The 12,316-nt window shown below is 35.5% G+C and overlaps 1 pseudogene; it reads left to right on the top strand.

Annotated features, from left to right (window-relative positions):
- The first annotated feature begins 4,529 nt into the window (after positions 1 to 4,529).
- LOC111721390 overlaps positions 4,530 to 12,316 on the top strand; it is a 45,545-nt pseudogene continuing 37,758 nt past the window's right edge.

The following is a 12,316-nucleotide window of genomic DNA, read 5'->3' as shown; positions in this document are numbered from 1 at the left end:
AATGCAGCAGTAGAACAGATTTTTGCAGTGTGGGGCAATGAACTATCCTAACCTTGGATGAAGTTAAAATATTGACTTTGATATTTGTTAGCTTTGCGATTATGGGCAAAATACTTAACTCTCTGAACATTATTATCCATTATTGGAATGATAATCCTTGTCTCACTTACCTCATAGGGTTATTTAGCACAAATATCTATCAAATACCAGCTTATTTGGCAAAAATATCTATCTTTGTAGATTTTAAGATATATGTCCATTAATCAATAAGCATTTACAGAGTACCTATTATAACCTGGGTACTACAATAATCATGGAGGACAAAATCAAAAGTGAAACAGTCCCTGCCTTCAGAAATCTTCCGTATGGCTAAAGGAAACAATAATATATAAATATCTAGACTAACTAGATCTACAAAATAAATGCCAAGCAGTTTGGAAATGGATGGGACTGGCAGCTGGAGATCAGGATTGTCAGAACTATGAGTATGGTTATAATTTATACATATCAATTCATGCAACTGATGTTTATAAGCTACAAATGCAGCAATAGTCCAATATTTCTAATATCTGTGATTTTCTCTATGTGGGCATTTCTTCCATTAACACAGATTGCAATCTGTCTATATCTTATAGATATATCTATATCTTTGTCTTTAAGAGTTGTTGTGACCAAGAATTTCTTTCCTCTATGATAATCACTCCAGTTATGATTATAAGCATTAATAGTGTGTTTCTCAAAATACAAGAGACTATAAAGCCCTGTGACAACCCAATGAAATTACACATCTTTGAAATATTAAAGAAATTTTATACATTTTACATTTGAGCTATAATATGAGACAGTTCAAGCAGTATGCCCATTTTTCAGAAGAAGAAACTGAAGTTCAGAAAATTGAAGTGATATACTCATGGTCAAAAAACTGTTAAATGGCAGAATTAGTACTAGACGGAGTGTTTTGACTACATCTTGTCATAGTCATGCTGTATTAGGCTACGTTGCTCTGATTCTAGCTCATCTTTATTTTAGAACCATATTCTCCTCATTCAAGATTATCTGTTTTGTCTTAGATTGGGATTTCTAACTTTTTTTGTATCAAGCTGCATATTGATGAGGCCAGTGAACTCCTCCAAATCTTTAAAAATAAACAAAATATCCAGGATGACAAAGAAAGCCAATTATACTGAAATTCAGTTTTTAATTTTTTTTTAATTTAAATTCAGTGACTTCATGTAGAGAATTCCTGCTATAGGGTCAAAATTGGAAGGAAGAAAGAAGACTCAAAACAAGAATAATGAATCACCTGAAAATACTAAAGGGTGGAGGGCTTGGAAGTCAAGAAAAAAAATTAATTTTAAGAGCAGTGAGGCATATGATAGGAAGTTATGGTCAGATAGAAGAATGTCAGAGTTTTTGATCAAGGAAATGAAATGCTTGAAGGTAATGGTGAGATTCAAGGTCTGAACATTTCTATGAATAGCTGAGGTATAATGGAAGAATGAGTAATAGGGTCTGGAGATATTCAAGAGCTGGGAAGTCAGAGTATTTGATGGAGTTATCAACATAAATAACCCTAAATGATCCAATTGCATTTTAACAAAAACCTTGCCTTCACCCAGAGAAGTGACTAGGAAAGGAATAGGGATCTGACCTGGGATTTCAATAGTTTGGGGAATTTTCATCCCTTGTATCTATGCGGATTAGCACTTTCTCTTCAATTGATAGTCTCAGAGAGTTGCAAAATAATACCAGAACATGCCAGAGATAGGCACTGAACCCAGGTCTTCTTGTATTGGAGGCTAGATCTCTATATGTTGTAGCACACACTACCTTGAACAAGTGATTGCATATAGAATTTCAGACACTAAGCAGGCCTGAGCAGGCTGCTAGGATATGAATGAAATATTTGTTCAGGCAGAGACTTGCAAAACCCCTCTCATTCTAACTCGACATGCTTAAAATTAACACAGAGTCTCCAGGACATTTTTGACCCTGCAAAGCATAATAAAGCAGAAAGAACACTAGCTTTGGAGCTAGAAAATATAGGTTCAAATCTTGATACTGACAATAACATCATCATCATCATCTAGCTTGTGTGTGTGTATTGTAGAGCACTTTAAGATTTTTCAAAGTGCTTTATAAATATTTCATTTTCTCCTCACAATAACCCGGTGGATTAGGTGCTATAATTATTCCCACTATATTGAGGCAGACAGAAGTTAAGTGATTTCCCCAGAATCCCACAAATAGCAAGCAACTGAGGCAGGGTTTCCAATATCCAATAAATATGTATTAAGAACCTACTGTGTCTTAGGTACTTAAGTGCTAGGGATACAATTAAGTAAAAGAAAGCTAGTCCCTGACCTCAAGGAGCTTTCATTTCAAAGGCAGTAGGAAAGAGGGTTGGAAAGGGACAACAAGGGCTATCTAGGAGGGGACTTCTTGTTCTGTGGAATTGAAACCATGCAGAACAGCACATGGAAAATAGAGTGAGTTGTCCAGATTCTGCCCTCTCTAAAGGAAGTCATTGGGAGGAGTTTGGTACTCTATACTCCAGTCCTCCAGTCAAAGGAGAGAAGAGATTGAGAGTGATGGTGTCAAACAAGGCTTGAATGAGCAGCATAGCCGTGAATTTGGAAGAAATAAGTTTATCTTGGAAGGGGCATCTTGTTGGGTAGAATTGAAAACAGGTAGGGCAGCAGATGAAAAATGGAGTGGATTTGAACTCAGGTCTTCTTGACCCCATTAATTATAGTTGGTAAGTATTTAAATAGTGACTTTAAGTTTTGGAAGACCTTTAGATACATTTCACCATTTGTGATTGATCAGTAGTACACAGGTCAGTTTCCATTTTGCTATATGATAACCCAAAAAGCTATGAAGTTTTGATTTCATTCAGAGAGGCAGAGTGCCTAGGTTTAGGAAGCTATTTGTTCTTGTGTATTCTTTGGTGGTCAGATTACATCTGGACTATTGTATTTAATTCTGGATTTTCCATTTTAGGAAGGATATTGATAAGCCACAGAGCATCCAGAGGAATGGAACCAAGATGGTGAGTCTATGCCATGTGAATATTGGTTGGGAAAATGGAGATGTTGGGGTATTGTGGAAGAGAAGATTTGGGAGGAACCTGATAGTTGCCTTCAGACATTTGGAAACAATATCATATGAAGATATTAGATTTTTTTTCTTTTAGTCCCAAAGGTAACAATTAGGAACATTGTGTCAAAATTATATTTAGTCTTGTGGTGAGGAAAACCTTCCAACTGTAGCAACCTTACTACAACCATGTTGTAGCAGGGATTTTTGTTCATATATGGAAAATTGAGGGGATGTCCATTAATTGGGAGGTGGTTGAATAAATTTGTGGTATATGATTACGGTAAAATACTATTATGTCATAAGAAATGATGAGAAGAATGCTTTCAGAAAAACCTGGAAAAACTTCCATGAGCTGATACAAAGTAGAATGTATTATGTACAAAGTAATAGAGATGTTGTAAGATAATGCTGTGATAATTAGGATGTAAGATGATTAGCTGTGAATGACATAGATATCCTCAGCAATACAATTATCCAAGATAATTATGAAAGACTTAAGAAAAATGCTATCCATACCCAGAGAAAGAACTGATGGTATCTGAAGGCAGATTGGAGCATACTTTTTGAAAGCCTCTCGAGGCTTATTTATGTTTTCATTTACAACATGACTATTATGGGAATGTTTTGCATGACTACACATATATAACCAATACTGAATTGCTTGTATTCTCAATGTTGTGGGGGAGAGAAAGGGAGATAATCAGGAACTCAAAAGTTTTAAAAGAGAATGTTAAAATTTATTTTTATGTGTAATTGGGGGAAAATAAGATACTAAAGGAAAAAACAACAACAACATGAGTTTGAATCCTGAATTGGCTTAGGTGAGGTACCCTGGGTAAATTACTTAACCTCTGTCTGGCTTAGTTTCTTCATCAGTAAAAAGAAATAAATACCTATCTCACAATATTGTTATGAAGATCAAATGATATGATAATATGTACAGCACTTTTCAAAACATGATGATATATTCCTTATTAATATATATTCCTCCAACTTATTGGTGCTCTGATTTTGAAGTAATCTTATTCTTTATGGCCCCTTTATGTTGATCATCACACAAGGAGTCCTAAAAGTCTTGATTCCGTTTGAAGTTTAATAGGTTCAAACTGTATGACTTACCTCACAAGTCTATTGGTGGGAAAGTTGTATTATAAAGTTTAAAATGGGAGAGAAACATGAATTATGATCAGCTTTTCAGTAGGAAAGATACAAAGATTTTTACATCAAAAAAATAAAATCATTAATATCACTCTTGCAGTTTCAACAACAATAATGGCTTGTCTATCACTAGAGCTTTGTGGGTTACAAAGTGCTTTCCTCACAAGCATCCCATAAAGATTGAAGTTTAACTGTGATGATAACTATTTGACAGGAGGGGAAACAAAGACTTCTTGTCTACAACCACTCAGCTACACAGGAAGCATAGGATGGACCTTGGGTTTAAACCCACGTCTTCTAAGCCTACACTCATTGCCAAGCTTGCTCCTGACATTTTCCTGCTGTACAATGCTGCATTTGGGAAAATGAAGCAGAAAAAGAGTTCCCTGGATCCCCACCTCTTCTTTGCAGCCAGGTCAGACAGTCCATGTTGGCTGCCTTCTCTTTGGCAATGACACAGCCCGCAGTCCTGTGTAGTTCTTCATTGACTCATTCACATTGCTTACTGTTCCACCCTAAACTCTTTCCAAGTAGAAGACTAAGTACAATGGGAATTCAGGGAATGGAGAGGTCATTTCAGGCCTCAGAGAGATGAGGGAAGACTTCCTCAAGAAGGGAAGCAATTGAGTTGATCAATCTTACTCTTTCTGACAATATGGTCATGTTAGACTAATGAAAAAATAAGTCAAACAGATTTATTTCCAATGTGGAAAAATAAATTGTCCAGAGAACATGACATTAAAACAGTAAAACCCATTTAGGATCTTATGACACTAAATATAAGCATTCTGGTTATCCAAGCAGAGACTTGGATCTGAATTCAAGGAATATGAAGATTCAAGAGGATCAATGAAAGGAATGAATAAAAAAAAAACTAGAGAAGCAAATGACATAGAAAACTGGAGGCAACAGCAATAAAGAAATCAGAGACCTTAAAAGTGGAAGAATTGAATGTAAGTAGGAGTGAGTCTGTTCTGTAGTTAGATATGCTCAAGAAGGACTTTGTTCTAATTCTTCACAACTGGAAGATAAAACTAGCCATCTGGATAATTCAGGTAGTAATTTCCTCTGCTTAGAGACTTAGAATGTCAGAGCTGCAAAGAACCTCACCACAGAGAGTATTAGAACTGGAATATTGATGTTAAAGTTTAGAACATAGAAAACAGAGCATTAGTCTTTGAAGATGACTTTAGCCTTCTGCATACTTCACCATTTAGGTGGTCCAGCAGTTAGAGTATCTAGACCTGGATCAAGCATCTGAGATCTGAATCTAAGCTCAAAACTGCTCTTACATTTACATTTACTGGCTGTATGACTCTGAGCAAGTCACTTAACCCCTATTTGCCTCAGTTCCTAATCTGTAAAATAGAGGCACACTGCAAAAGGAAAAGGTAAACCAGTCCAATATCTTTGCCAAGAAAACAAGTATATGGAGTGACAAGGAGTCGGACATGATTGAATAACAGCACACACAGTTCAACAAATGAGTTTTCATGGTGCTGGTTAGTTCAAGGCCTAGAAATAGAAGCCAAAGTATTCTTTTTATTTTGTTTGTTTTATTTGTTTAACTTACATGATTCCTTCCTTTCTTTTTTCCTTTTTTTAAAGTTAAAGTTATGCTATTTTTCTCCCATATTTGACATGCTGTACAAGAAAAATCAATCAAAAGGGAAAAAATACAAGAAAAACAAACAAACAAATAAACAACAACAACAAGCTGAAAATGCTATGTTGCTATCCACATAATTCTCCATAATTCTCTCTCTAGATACAGATGGCTCTTTCCATCACAAATCTCTTGGAATTGCCTTGATAATTACATCATTGTTGAAAAAAGCCAACTCCATCACAGCTGATCATCACATAATTTTGTTATTACTGTGAACAATGTACTATTGGTTCTGCTCATTTCACCTACCATCAGTTCATCTAACTTTCTTTCATGCAATAAAATTTATATCAGTCAGTAAACATTTATATATTAAATACTTGCTATGTGGCAGGCGCCATGATAGGCATTGTGTATAAAGACAAACCCAAAACTATCTCTGCCCCCAAGGAATTTGCATTTTATTGGAATAGATAACATACACACAAAAGAATATCTGCAAATTAAGGATGAAGAAATTGGGGGGGGGAGGAGGGTGATGGACTATTAGTAGGGAAAGAGAGTCAAGGAATCATAAATTGTATACACATGGATCTGAACTCTGAAGGAAACCAGGGATGCTAAGAGATGGAGGTAAAGTGCATTTCAGACAAGGGGAACAGTCTGTACAAAGGTGTGTGAAGGTAGGAGATGGAATGCTATGGATGAAAAATGAAAAGACCAGTTTGGCTGGACAAAAGGGTATATGGAGAGAAGAGATTGTGTAAGATGACCCTAGAGGGCTGGGTTGGAGACAGTTTGTGAAGGGTCCTAAATGCTAAATAAAAAAAAAGTTTGTATCTGATTTTTGAGATAAGAGCCCAGTATAAAGATAGTTAGAAATGATGATAATGATTTCTATACATATTTATTTATGAGGAAGAGACAGAAATAATCAAACTTTATGAAAATAAGACAGATGACAGCTTAATTAAAGGAAAAACTTTCAAAAAATTAGAGCAATTCCACAATAAAATGGGCCACTTTCATAGGCAGCTGATCTAAGGGCTGTATACTTGTTAAAACTCACTGCAAATTCCACCTACTCTAGGAAGCCTTCCTTCATTTCATCTATTTGCTGAGATTCCTGCCTACACTAAAATTCGGAAGCACTTAACTATTTGCTATCCATAAAGCACTTAGCCCATACTGCTGTGAACTCTTTTATGTGCTTATTTTGTAATTAGACTGCAGGCTTCTTGAGACCAGAATTAATATACTCAGGACATATTTTAGTGCTCCAAGTTCCATATTTGTTTATATTGTGTTTGTTAATAATATCTGACAGTATGTCAAGTATAAAGTGAAAATTCAAATCATACCCACTGAACTTTTACACTCTTCTCTCCACCATACCATGTCAGTGATGCCATCGACATTGACATTGATGATAATATCATAATTATTTTATTGATAGTGGTAATGGGGATGAAGCCAGGACTTAACCTAAGGTGATGGCAAAGTTAATAAGGAGATAGAGATGAAGGTAGTCAGTGGTAAAAATAATGTTGATGATGGTAATAATGGTGACAAAAATGGGGATAATCATAATGGTGGGGAGGTTTATGTTTACTGCAAAAAGGCAACTGGTTTTCTTGTTGGTCTTTCAGAAACAAAAATCATTACCACTTCAGCAAGTGACTTGCTATCTCAGATATTTTTCATTTATACTGGGTGTAAGTTTGATATACCTATTTACATGTCATCTTCCCTGTTAGAATATAAGCTCCTTGAGGTCAAGGATTGATTTTATTTATTTGTATGTCTAATACTTAATACAGTGCCTGATATATATTAAGTATCTAATAAATGTTTGTTGATAGATTGATCACTATCAAATAAAGAATATTATATTTGAAAACAAAGGATAAGATCCTCAAAGGTATAGTAAAAAAAAAAAAAACTCCCCCAACTACCCTCACAGGCACAAATATTATCTAGAGATGTAATTGCCATTAAGTTTAATGGAGCATTGAACTGCATTATTAAAGCAAGTGAAATCTAGGTGAGCCACTGACTTTTTTAATGAGCAAAATGTTGGGAAGAGAATTCGAATAATCCAAGTTCCTCCCCCCTTCTCCACTATGACATAGCCACCAGGCACAGTCCCAGGAACATTTCATTAAGCAAAGTACTAGATATCATACTCCCTTCTCAAGGTACCACCTTCCCCTTCAGTCCAGCCTTGTTAGATCTATGAGCATATTCTATCACGCTCACACTCATGCTCACACAGAACTACATTGGGCTCATCTGAAAATTCCCAGGCTCCAGGCCAAAATTGATTTAAAAAAAGTTTGAACATGATTAATACTATCAAATTGGGGGAGAGAGGGGCTAATGGGAGAAACCACATCTATAATAACAGAGTGGGGAGGGGAATAAATCTAAAGGAAAAATTACAGAGATGTGGTTCAGTAAGTTAGAGCTAGAAAGAAAGGTGAGAAACACTAATTCAAATCCCAATTCAATAAATATTTATTAAGAACATATCATGTACGTAAGAAAAAGGAATTAATCATATGGATCACTAGTCTGGCATGGGGCATAATACACTATTAATGGGGATCTTCAGGGTTTTTAATATCTGAAGGAACTCTCTCTTTGCCAAAAGTACAGAGACTAATAATTTGTTGACTTGCTCTTATTCATCATTTCGTCTTTCAAAAGTTGAAGGGAGCAGCAAGGGGAAATTCTATTCTGGATCTGATTCTTATTAACAAAGAATGCCAGGATGGAAATGAGGGGAAGTTAGAGGAAATAACCAATCCATCTAGGAAGTTGTAAAAGAGGAGAGGAAAGCTGGTTGTGGTTTGACATGAACCTCAGATTTTTGAAGAGCAAATTTCAAACAGTTCAATCAACCAAAAACCCTTGGGCAGTTAAGTGGCAAGGCAGATAGAATACTGTGTCTAGAGTCAGGAAGACTCAGCTTCCTGAGTCCAAATCTGGCTTTAGACATTTACTTGCTATGTGACTGTGGGCAAGTCACTTCACCTTTTTGCCCCAGTTTCCTCATTTGTAAAATGAGTTGGAGAAGGAAATGGCCAACCACTCTAGGATCTTTGCCAAGAAAAATGCCAAATGGGGTCACAAAGAGTTGGATACAATTAAAATGACTGAACAACAATCAAAGCATCTATTACACTACAGTAAGTACTAGGGATACAAAAGAAGCAAAATCCCTGCCTTCAAGGAGATAATGTTTTAAGAGCTCAAATTCCACATAGGAAATAAAGCCAAAGATAGGAATCATTAAAGGAAGAATTCTATTTTTATTAAAGCTTTTTTATTTTCAAAACATATGCATAGATTATTTTCAACATTCACCTTTGCAAAACCTGTTCCAAATTTTTTCCCTCCCTTTCTCCCATCTCTTCCCCTAGACAGCAAGTAATCCAATATATATTAAACATGTGCAATTCTTCTTTACATATTTCCACATTTATCATGCTGCACAAAAAAAATCAGATCAAAAAGGGAAAACATGAGAAAGAAAACAAAATGCAAGCAAACAATAACAAAAAAGGTGGGAAAAAACTATGTTATGATCCACACTCAGTCCCCACAATCCTGTCTGTGAGTGCTGATCACAAGAACATTGAAATTGGCCTGAATCACCTTGCTATTGAAAAGAACCACGACCATCAGAATTGATGATTGTATAATCTTGCTTTTGCTGCATGCAATGTTCTCCTGGTTCTACTTACTGCACTTAGCATCAGTTCATGTAAATCTCTCCAGGCCTTTCTGAAATCATCCTGCTGATCATTTCTGATAGAACAATAATATTCCTTTACATTCATATACCATAACTTATTCAGCCATTCTCCAAGTGATGGGCAGTTTTTAGTTCCTCACCACTACAAAAAGGACTGCTACAACCTTTTTTGTACATGTGGATCCTTTTCCTTTTTTTATGATCTCTTTGGTATATAGACCCAGTAGAGATGCTGCTGGATCAAAAGATATGCACAGTTTGATAACTCTTTGGGCATAGTAAAAAACAAATTCTAAAGGCTCAAAAGGAAAGAATTGTGATAAAACTTTAAAAAGATATTTATCTAAAGAAATTGTGAGATCTACAAGGAAAAGAACAATTTTTACTGTGATATCATGGGAAAAGAATACTGATTCTGGAGTCAGAAATATTGATTATAATTCACCTCTGGTGCTTACTATCCAGGCAAAGCATTCCTACACTATGCTATTTGCTTTCCTAGTTTTTTATCCACTTTCTTTACTGATCCTGTTAGGTCTTTATATTCTTGGCATTCAGTTCCAGAGCTCTACTGGAATGTCTAGTATGTTTATACCAGGAATCATAAGATTCTAAATGGGTTTTAATCTCCTTTTATATAATGGACCTCTATGGTAATCTGATGAAGCCTATGAATCCTTTTTAAGAATGAAATTTTCAAAAGTAATTAAAAGAAGTGCTAAATTTTAATTACAGCCTAGTGAAACTAAAGTTGCCTTTAAAAAAAATCTAATTTCAAGAACTCCCTGATTTCTATCCATAAGCCCATTGGGAGTTCTTGAATTCAAGTTAAGAAGTTATAAAACTCAGATTTAGAGCTATAAGGTACTGTATAGATGATGAATAAATGAATGAATAAGCCCATATCTTTCACTAAACACTGAATATTGTCATATGTAATGAATAAGTTCCATCAATTTGCTTTCTTTCTATATCTATGATCACATCATCTTTTTGTTGTAACGTAGTAGAAAAATGTATTTGGAGTCAGCTCCATTAGGATCAAGCTCTAGCTATGTCATGGACTAGTTGTGTGACCCTGGGATAGTCACAACTGCCCTGAATCTTATCTTACTCATGTGCAAAATAAGATAATCTAAGTTCCTTTCCATTATAAAGCCCTAACATTCTATGTTCTGTGTCCCAAATTCCTACTTGTAACATTCCATTTCTTAGATTTTAAGACCACATTCCTTACACTATTATTAAGGATCATAGATACTCCGTGTAGTCATCCTAACCCTCACTTCCATCCTTTGTATGGTTTTTTAATCTAGTTTGATTACTGGATTGCTGTGTTTCTACATTGGTCTTCAGACAAATGGCATTTTCCTTCTTTACTGAAATGACTTCTCTCTGTTCTTCAGAATTTTATTCTTGGGCATTCTATACTTTCCAGACTGGCTTTCCATTGTAGAATTTCAGTTCATTGAAGCCTGTTTTTTTTCTTTCTTCTAAATACTTTGACATCTTCCTCCACAAAATCATTTTGGAGGTCACTATGCAAATTATTCTCCTGCTTCTGATTAATTTGTTCTCTACATCAGTTCGTACAAATTTGCTCAGATGTGATATTCCACATTATAGTATCTATCTGGCTTTTTGCATTCTAATTTGTGCTACCAGTGCTACTCTCTATTTTCTACAGTGCTTCTCAGATCTAACATCCTATATTCTAAAGTCCCTTCAAAATTTGGTTATATTTTTCCTATTTCTAAGTTCCCTTCTAGCTCTAACATTTTATATTTTAGTCCTAAATCCCTTTCTAGATAGAACAAGCAATGTCCAATTTCTCTTGTTTCTAACATTATATATAGTTTAAAGTTCATTTCAGCTCTGAATTTCCATGTTCCAAGGCTTCTTCCAAAGCTAACTTTCTAATTCTATGGTTCATGTTCTTTTAGAGTCCTAGCATTTTCTCTTCTAAGTTCTTGGCTCCCTTTCAGCTCTGCCAGTCCCAATTTAATATTACAATATTCCTTTAAACTCCAGAATTTTACCTTCTATATCTATGTTTAAAATCTTTTTTTTCTTTTTTCCTGAGAAAGGACAGAGTTGTCCCTTCCAGTATATCCTTACCCCTATTCCACCATAAGCATTAGGTGAAGGCATCCTCAGAATATAGCTTTAATCTGGCAAAACAAATCCACACACTGACCACATATATCCCACATAACTCTGTCTTTCTCTCTGTCTCTGCTTCTTTATTGCTACATATACATATGTATATATATGCATGTGTGTTCTTCCCAACCTTGACAGTCTATGAACATCCATCACAAATACAAATGCTTATTGAACTATACAAGTTTACTGACACTTCCTTCTTTGTAACCTCCTAAATTAGATGGAAAAGCTTGTCTAGACCAGCTAGTGATGACTCCCTGGGAAGGCTATCCAAGAGTCCCTGTGTTCAGATCATGCTGATAAAATCTTCCACAATCTTCCTCTGTTTGAGGGTTTGTCTATTCATGAAGCACAGAGTTCTCTCTAGACTAAGTTTGTCTCATTTTCAATTGTAAAGAGGCTGGAAACTTTCTGAGGCTACTTTTAATTCAGGAAACACCTGCTTCTGAGCTCTTTGGGAACACCAGGCTGGCAAGTCCGGTGCCATGTTGCAGACGTGGCTCTAAGTGTTCTTTAAAATC

The sequence above is a fragment of the Sarcophilus harrisii genome, chromosome 6, assembly GCF_902635505.1.
Source record: "Sarcophilus harrisii chromosome 6, mSarHar1.11, whole genome shotgun sequence".
Taxonomy (NCBI): Eukaryota; Metazoa; Chordata; class Mammalia; order Dasyuromorphia; family Dasyuridae; genus Sarcophilus; species Sarcophilus harrisii.
Note: the sequence above shows the minus strand (reverse complement) of the source record. Positions and strands in the feature narration are given on the sequence as shown.